Here is a 7,793-nt window from a genome sequence, read left to right as displayed (position 1 = left end):
CAACTTTCAGATTGAAGGCGAAGCCGGATGTTCGCAGCTCATGTGCCCAATGCGATGAGGTCCACCGCAGGCCGCGCACTTGACGTCGCTGGAGCAGTCCTGGCTTTGTGACCTTCACTGCCACACCGGATGCAGAGTTGCTGACGGTCTGTCGGGGAACGGCATGCGTGAGCAAGGTGGCCGCGCTCCAGGCATCGATAGCAGCGTTGGCGCTCAGGTGCTGCCTTTTCGACGCCTCTGACTTTGCTGATGCAGCCACACAGTCGGAGCTTCGAACCCTCGAGGGCAGCGGCAGCCTTAGCGGGCAGGCGGACTCGAGCTCGCTGGGTGCCATCTTGCAGCTCCCACGCGCTCACTCGGGCGATTTCAATCGGCTCCTGGAACTCTCCCTCAATGGCCTTTTGATGTCCTCTACTGCCAGAGGATCGATGTTCGTTATCAGGACATCGGCCATGTCGGTGATCACCCGGGCTAGTCCGGCGTCACCAACAATCTCCTGAACTTCTGCACGGACCAGGCTGGCGTTGGCCGAATTGCTTAACTCCATTCGGAGGTTTGCGGCGTGGCTGCGCTTGCCCATTTTAAGGTGGTCTGCAAGGCCCTTGTGCGGGTCTTGTTTAACCGCATCCCGAACTTTCCGGTACAACGTGTACCAGGAGTGTCCGGCACTCGGGACCACCTCTATCTTGTCCGGCCTTGGCCAGACCTTTTGCTGCTGCCGCTGCTGCTGTTGATGCGCCTGCTGCCGAGTTGCGGCGGAACATACCGCTCACCCTGATGTTGCTGCTGACGCTGCTGCTGCTGTTGCTGCTGCTGACGCTGCTGCTGTCTACGCTGGTGCTGCTGCTGCTGTTGCTGCTGTGAGCCAGCGACCACCTGTTGCTGCTGCTGCTGCTGCTGCTGCTGCTGCTGCTGCTGCTGTTGCTGCTGCTGCTGCTGCTGGGAACGTGGCTTACCCGTAGCTTTTCCGCGATATCTACGCCGCACGACCTCACTAAAGGTGAGTTCCGGCACAACGTCTACGCGGACGGCTGTCGATGCCTCGCTGCGCGGCGGCATGACTGCGCGCGACGTCGACGCGCGGGCTGCTCCTGCTCGTGCTGGTTCCGCTGCTGCTGTTGTTGTTGCTGCAGCTGCGGCGCAGAGGGTCGGCGCGGCAACGGAGTCGGAGGTTGGCGCGGACTAGCTGACGGTTGTCCGCCGGCAACCTTTGCTGCCAGAAGAGAGTTGAGCACGTCTCGGTCGCGCTGATGTGCGGCGGCGAGCTTCTCCATCTGTGCCTCCAACTTCTCCTCTCGTCGTTTTGCCTCCTCCTTTTCCTCTTGTAGCAGTTGGCACATGCCAGTTATCTGCTCGGAGAGGCGAGCATTTTGCTCCTTCATTTCTGCATTCTGCTCCTCTAGTCGTTGGATTGTTGCCTTAAGCAACTCGAGCTCCGGTGTGGCCGTGGCGGCCTTGGATGCCACGGCGGGCTTGTTGTTGCCTGTGACACTGACCCTAGGCAGCGCCACTCGAGGCTCGGTCACAAACAGCTTCGAGCCAGATGCCAAGCTGCTACGGCAGTCCACAGAGACTGACCTCGCACTCGCGCGCGTTGACATCCTGGATGATGCCATCATCTTTGCCGACTTTCAGGTTGGTGGGTTAAATAACCCTGGGGGTCGATGTGACCCCGGGGTCGGTTGACCCCGGGGTCGAGATGACCCCAAGTATGCAGCGCCGTCTAGCTGGTGTTCTGCCGCTCAATCGCTGCTGTAGAATCCTTCTTCCACGCTGGTTTTCCACTATGGTCCGACTTGCGACCCCCTGGTGGGCTGGGGGAGGGGTGGCGGTGGCGAAAAATTACGAGAGGGTGCGTCGCTCACGTGGGGAATGGATCCGCACCAATCCCGAATTTTTCCGGCACTTTTAGGGATTTTTCGAAAAATTCGAGCAGTTTTCGAGTTGCTCGAACTACTCGAATCGAGCAGATTCGAGCTGCCGCGGGCACTACACTTCTTCTCCGAATTTTCTGCGCACTTTTGTAAACTCGAGCACTTTTCGAGCAGTAACGGACTTTTCAAATTTTTGCCCCTGGGAACTGCTCCCCGGACAAAATTTGTCCCTTGGGTATTATAGAACTGTCACCAAGAAACGTCAAAAATTTTTTCACGATTTTCACAAATTTTTGATGCAATCTTATTGTACGCATAAAACAAGCACAACGGTGAAAACCGCACACGAATCCGAGCAAAACTCGCGGAGTTATTCGCGATTTGCTATTTATTTCGATTTTTCGAAAGCACGTGCTCCGGCGGTAGCACCCCGACACTTTTATTTTCTCGTTTTTTCACCGATTTTCGTTCTGTTTTTTAATTCACGTTCAGCGTCACTACGCGCACCTTTAAAATCACATCCGGCACGAATCCGTGCGTTTTTCACTGAGTTATTCACATTCAAAGTTCCCCATACAAATTGTATGGGGATGTAAACACACACTTTTATGCACTTTAAACTTCTCAAAACGTCTCGAAAACACTTTTAAACGCTTTAGAAGCGTCGAATTATCCAGAATCGAGTGTTTCCGGCGCCGAAATCACACAGTTTTGCGCATTTTTCCACACCCGGAAATTTGGTGCTACCGGGGGCAAATGTACACAGAACAACACGAATTTTTAAAGCGCAAAAATCACAGAAATTCGACCAAATAACACTATCTATAGGTAAATTGGGTGCTCTGAACACGATTTTGAGGGTTTCAGAGCGATCCGAGGCCGTTTTACACTTTTTGCACACTTTGTCGGAGCGTGTTTACATACGTCTGTACCCGACGGCTACTCGATGAACACTACACAGGGATAACTGGCTTGTGGCCGCCAAGCGTTCATAGCGACGTGGCTTTTTGATCCTTCGATGTCGGCTCTTCCTATCATTGTGAAGCAAAATTCACCAAGCGTAGGATTGTTCACCCTTTCAAGGGAACGTGAGCTGGGTTTAGACCGTCGTGAGACAGGTTAGTTTTACCCTACTGGTGTGTGCTTATAGTCGCTATCTTAACGGAATTCCTGTGCAGTACGAGAGGAACCACAGGTACGGACCACTGGCTCAATACTAGTCCGACCGGACTTTGGTATGACGCTACGTCCGCTGGATTATGCCTGAACGCCTCTAAGGTCGTAGCCAATCCGAGCTGATAGCGCTTCTCAAACCCATTAGGTGTTCGGAAGCTAGCGGGCCTAACAACCCTCTGAGATCCGTTGGAGTCTGCGTCTGCAGCCCGGCGTCTCATCCCGCTATACCTAGGCCGCAATGAGTGGAGTTCGCTGCACGTGTTAGTACCGTAACTGGGAACGCCGTTGGCTTGAGCTCTGCCCAACGTGGATATACCTAGTTTCGACACCTATCAACCGCCCGCAAACGACGGGACTTCAGGCTGGGAGCTGCGAGTTGTAGAGATGCGTTCGCATCGATCCTCTCAGGCGACCCATGCTTGGTGGTTTGTCCGTGTGCCCCTTCCTCGATGTGCGCAAGCTCGTCTTGGTCTGGGGACCACGTCGACACAGGGGATACTCTTGTGAGAGCATGAGTGTACTAAGTTGAGTGTAGCAAGGGAACGCGTGCCCCTTCCTCGTTGGCGTAACTAACCATCTTGGTCTGGGGACCGTGGTACCGTGCTCTGGTGAAACTTGGTGCGTGCTCCTTCCTTGTCAGACGAGTGACTTGACCTGGTCTGGAGACCGTTCCTTTATACTAGTGGACAAGAGTTGGCTACTTCCGTGTCAGACGAGTGACTTGACATAGGATGGAGAAGGACACTTAACACTAATGAGCTTGTCGGCGTGCCTCGTTCTCGACTTGATTGTCTTGATGTGAGGACCGTGCGGACCACACCAGTAAGCTTACACATGCTCGTTACAAGTTGTATAAGTTGACCCGTTTGGCCCGGTTGCCTTGCACATGATGGTGTTGACCATGTTCGGTTAACAGGTCGTGTGTCGAGGTGGTCGGCCTTGGTAGTAGGATGTCTTGTGCATGTGACGTGTTGACCTGGTTTGGTCGGTGTGTCGTCGTGTACGAGATGACCTACTTACCCGTTAGTTTTCCAAGTTGTATCATGTGTTGACTTAGTTGACGTGTCATGTGCTTGGATGATTAGCGTACGGGTCATGTATGGTGCGCTTGCTTCAGTTGAAGGGATGTACTAGTACAGTTGTATTAATTGTTTATTTCACGATCTGGTCTTTTGGCTGGATCGTGAAAAACTGCTAAGTCAAATCCTGAACTCGAGAAGAAAGCGCCAATGACAACGTTTTTGACTGGAGCTCCCTAGCATTCGGCTTTTTCTACTTTGAAGGGATGCACTGTTGTATGAATTGTTTATTCACGAACTGGTCGTTTGATTGGATCGTGAAAAAATCGCTCAGTCCCAAATCCTGAACTCGACAGGAAAGCGCTGATTGCAAACATTTTGACTGGAAGTCCCTTGAAAATGGCGTTTTCGTTATTGGCATTATGTGGCACGTTTATTGTGGCTAGAACATTAATTATTCACCAAATGGCACCAAAGCTTGGCAAAAGTCGCGAAACACTCCTATCTCGACGCACCAGCAATCGCAACTTGATGCAAAATAAATTGCACGAGCTAATGATACTTGTACCATGCACAGTACACCGTACCAAAATATACCCCTGAAAGTGTGCAATTTGGTGCTACCCTAGGGAATATGTATGGGGAAGCCTAGCTACGTGTGTCGCACGTTCCAAGTTGCATGGACGTCGAACAGAGGCATGCAAAAGCACCTATCTAGGGAATTACTCTACGTTCTAGTAGCAAGTGCGATTTTCCGGTCCAGCACGGCAGTACGCCTGCACGCATACACTCCATGTACCAAAATGTACCAACCTAGGCGTTGCTCAGTAGCTTTTAGCGGCACATAGAAAAAGTATTCGAGTTCAGATTTTTGACTTAGCGTATTTTTAAAACTAATAACGAAAATTAAATTTTAAATCGGTAAACGGCTAGAGTTGCTCAGTAGCTTTGGCGGCACATAGAAAAAGTATTCGAGTTCAGATTTTTGGGACTTAGCGTATTTTTTAAAACTAATAACGAAAATTAAATTATAAATCGGTAAACGGCTAGAGTTGCTCAGTAGCTTTTGCGCAACGTGGCAAAAGTATTCGAGTTCAGATTTCTTGGACGTAGCGTATTTTTCAATCATAATAAACCGAATCAAACATAACAATGATGAAACTTACACCATGTCCCAAGGTTGTGCACAAAACGTAACGATAAAGTGCTGGCGAAGTTAGAGGTGCACCAAAATTGTGTACCGATCAGGGAAAGTACTCTACGTTCCTATGATTTGGGTGAAAAGTGTTGATTAACTGCTGGTAAGAATAGACAGTTGCTTATCATACACATCGCAAACGAACACCCCTTAGTGAGCATTAGCAAAAGTCAATGGCACAAAGCAATTGCAATACAAACTGATCAAGTACATTAAAGAACGCTAAGTACCAGGACTTCTTTCCAAGAATGGTGTCCGCGACGGGAGGGCAAGCGTCCTTCCCAGGTTTTCCTAGTAAACCTTGTATGGTAAACATACCCAAGCGTGTCTGTAAGCACGCAACGAAAGTCACGAACGGGCACATACCTAGGAATGTACTCTACGTACTTGGACTTTTGTCCAAGAATGGTGTCCGCGACGGTCGGGCACTGCGACGCAATAACCAAATCCTAGGATTGTAACTTTAGTGTGCACAAACATAAACATTAACGCGTTCGCTCGGGCTGCGCCGTCCGTGTTGAACACAAATGTGGGTGATTATATGCGTGGAGGGACAAAACATACGAGGAGGAGACAGTTTTCTGCACGATGTGCACAGAGCTCATTTCGTCGTCCCGGGCGAATGGAAAACACAAACATCGCGAGTATCGTTCTAGGTTTCTGTCTATAAAAGGGCAGGCCAAAAGGTGACCGGTTGAGATAAGCATTTTAAGCATACAAACACTTTATTGGAACTTTTGATACAAAAACAAGGTACGTACATGTAGGTTGTACCAACATGGACATCTATGAACGCGTACGCTCGGGCTGCGCCCTCCGTCTTGTACTTTCCCTGATCGGTACACAGTTTTGGTGCACTGCTATTCCGACCGGCAACTTGTACCAACATATACATCCATGAACGCGTAAGTAGTGTACTTTCCTGATCGGTACACACTGTTGGTGCACGGCATAAGAAAAGAGCTAAAATGGTCAAACTCAATCCATTTCAACAATAGATAGTCGATAGTAGCTGTGCCGATGAAGTAGGGCACGATGCAAGTTAATGTTGTTTAATGAATAACATGTCCGCCATACATTTCAGTACAAAATTGCTCGGTCAGACCTACAAAGTGCTATATCTCGAATACGAGGCGTCGGACTGGGGGTTGTAGAACAATTTTAAGTTCGTCTAATGATTCTACATCCGATTCTGGATAGCGGTTTTTGACCACTTTTCAATATTTTGTGACACCCCGAACCTAGGGGCAGCTCCTAGCTTTTTCAAAATGTGCACCGAACGGGCCGGAGAGCTCGTGTGGCTCAAAACATGTTTTTCGCTAAAACACCTCAAAACGTGTAAGGAACGCACCCTAGATGATGAAAAGTGCAATCAGAATGTCAATCGACAACTTTGTTGGGGTACCATTTTTACTCTACGGGCCAGTAGCTTAGGCGCGCCAACAGCGCTTTCCTTTCGGGTTCCCATTTTTGCCCTCCTGGGATTATGATCATTTGTTCATTGCCTACTATAGGGAGGGTACCTTGCTACGAGGTCAAACATGAAGATTGCACCAAATCGTAGTTTTTACCTCTATTTAGTCGTAGGAGCATGGTTTGCAGTGGCAGTGGGTCATTAAGCCCCGTTTGGGTCATACGTCCCTCCGCGATAAAAATCGTCGTATGCCTATAGTCCGAACTAATGAAGCAAAAGTGGTGTCTGGTGGGCTCTGCCGATGATTTTAACCTATGATTTTGAGCTTCCACCCTATCAAAACGTTCCTGGAGCAGTACATCACGGGTCTACGGACCCAAAGACTTCGTCGTGATGGTTTCTAGTAAAAAGTTGTAACAGCTAAGGGTTTTGAATACGCGTATATTAACCATTGCTTGAAACTAAGCTTCGTTGTCTTTAAACTCTGCAAGACCAATCGAACTTCTTAGGGAAACCCGAAGGATTCACGCTAAGCTCGATGAGCTATAATGGGTAGTGGTGCATGATCTGGTGTTCCTTGGATCTAATCCAATGAATAAATTTATGAGGGTATATATGGTGCAGGGCACAAAGCGTGATGAAACCGGGTCTCCCTACCAAATGTGGCATATTTTTTCCCTGAGAGCGAAGCTCAGACCCACGTAGGGGAGAGCGAAGTGGAACTTAAATGTTCTATGCAGCAAATGTTCGCCATGCGGATAAACAAGTTGGAATAGTTCAATGTAGTGTAATGCAAACACGAATCGCAATAACGATACGGGACCCAGAAGCAATTCTGCGGATCCCTCGGGGAGTGGTGAGTTGATATAAATTAGAGGTGAAAGTCCAAGTTGTTCAAGCTCCGGCTCGGCAGCCGATACGAGGTTCCTGTTGGGCTTTGTACATCGCGCAGAGGCGCCGTTCGGTTCTAGCAATGATTCCCGCCACCATGTTCCATGCGTGCAGAGATCCGTTAGAGCTCGTTCAATGTGTCCCGCCGTGATTACGAAAAAGTCCAACAGTTGACCAAGTTGGGGGTGCGTCAAGTAAACGCGCAGAGATGCCGTTCGGTT

This window comes from Anopheles arabiensis (genome assembly GCF_016920715.1).
Source record: "Anopheles arabiensis isolate DONGOLA chromosome X unlocalized genomic scaffold, AaraD3 X_pericentromeric_contig0018, whole genome shotgun sequence".
Lineage (NCBI taxonomy): Eukaryota > Metazoa > Arthropoda > Insecta > Diptera > Culicidae > Anopheles > Anopheles arabiensis.
Note: the sequence above shows the minus strand (reverse complement) of the source record.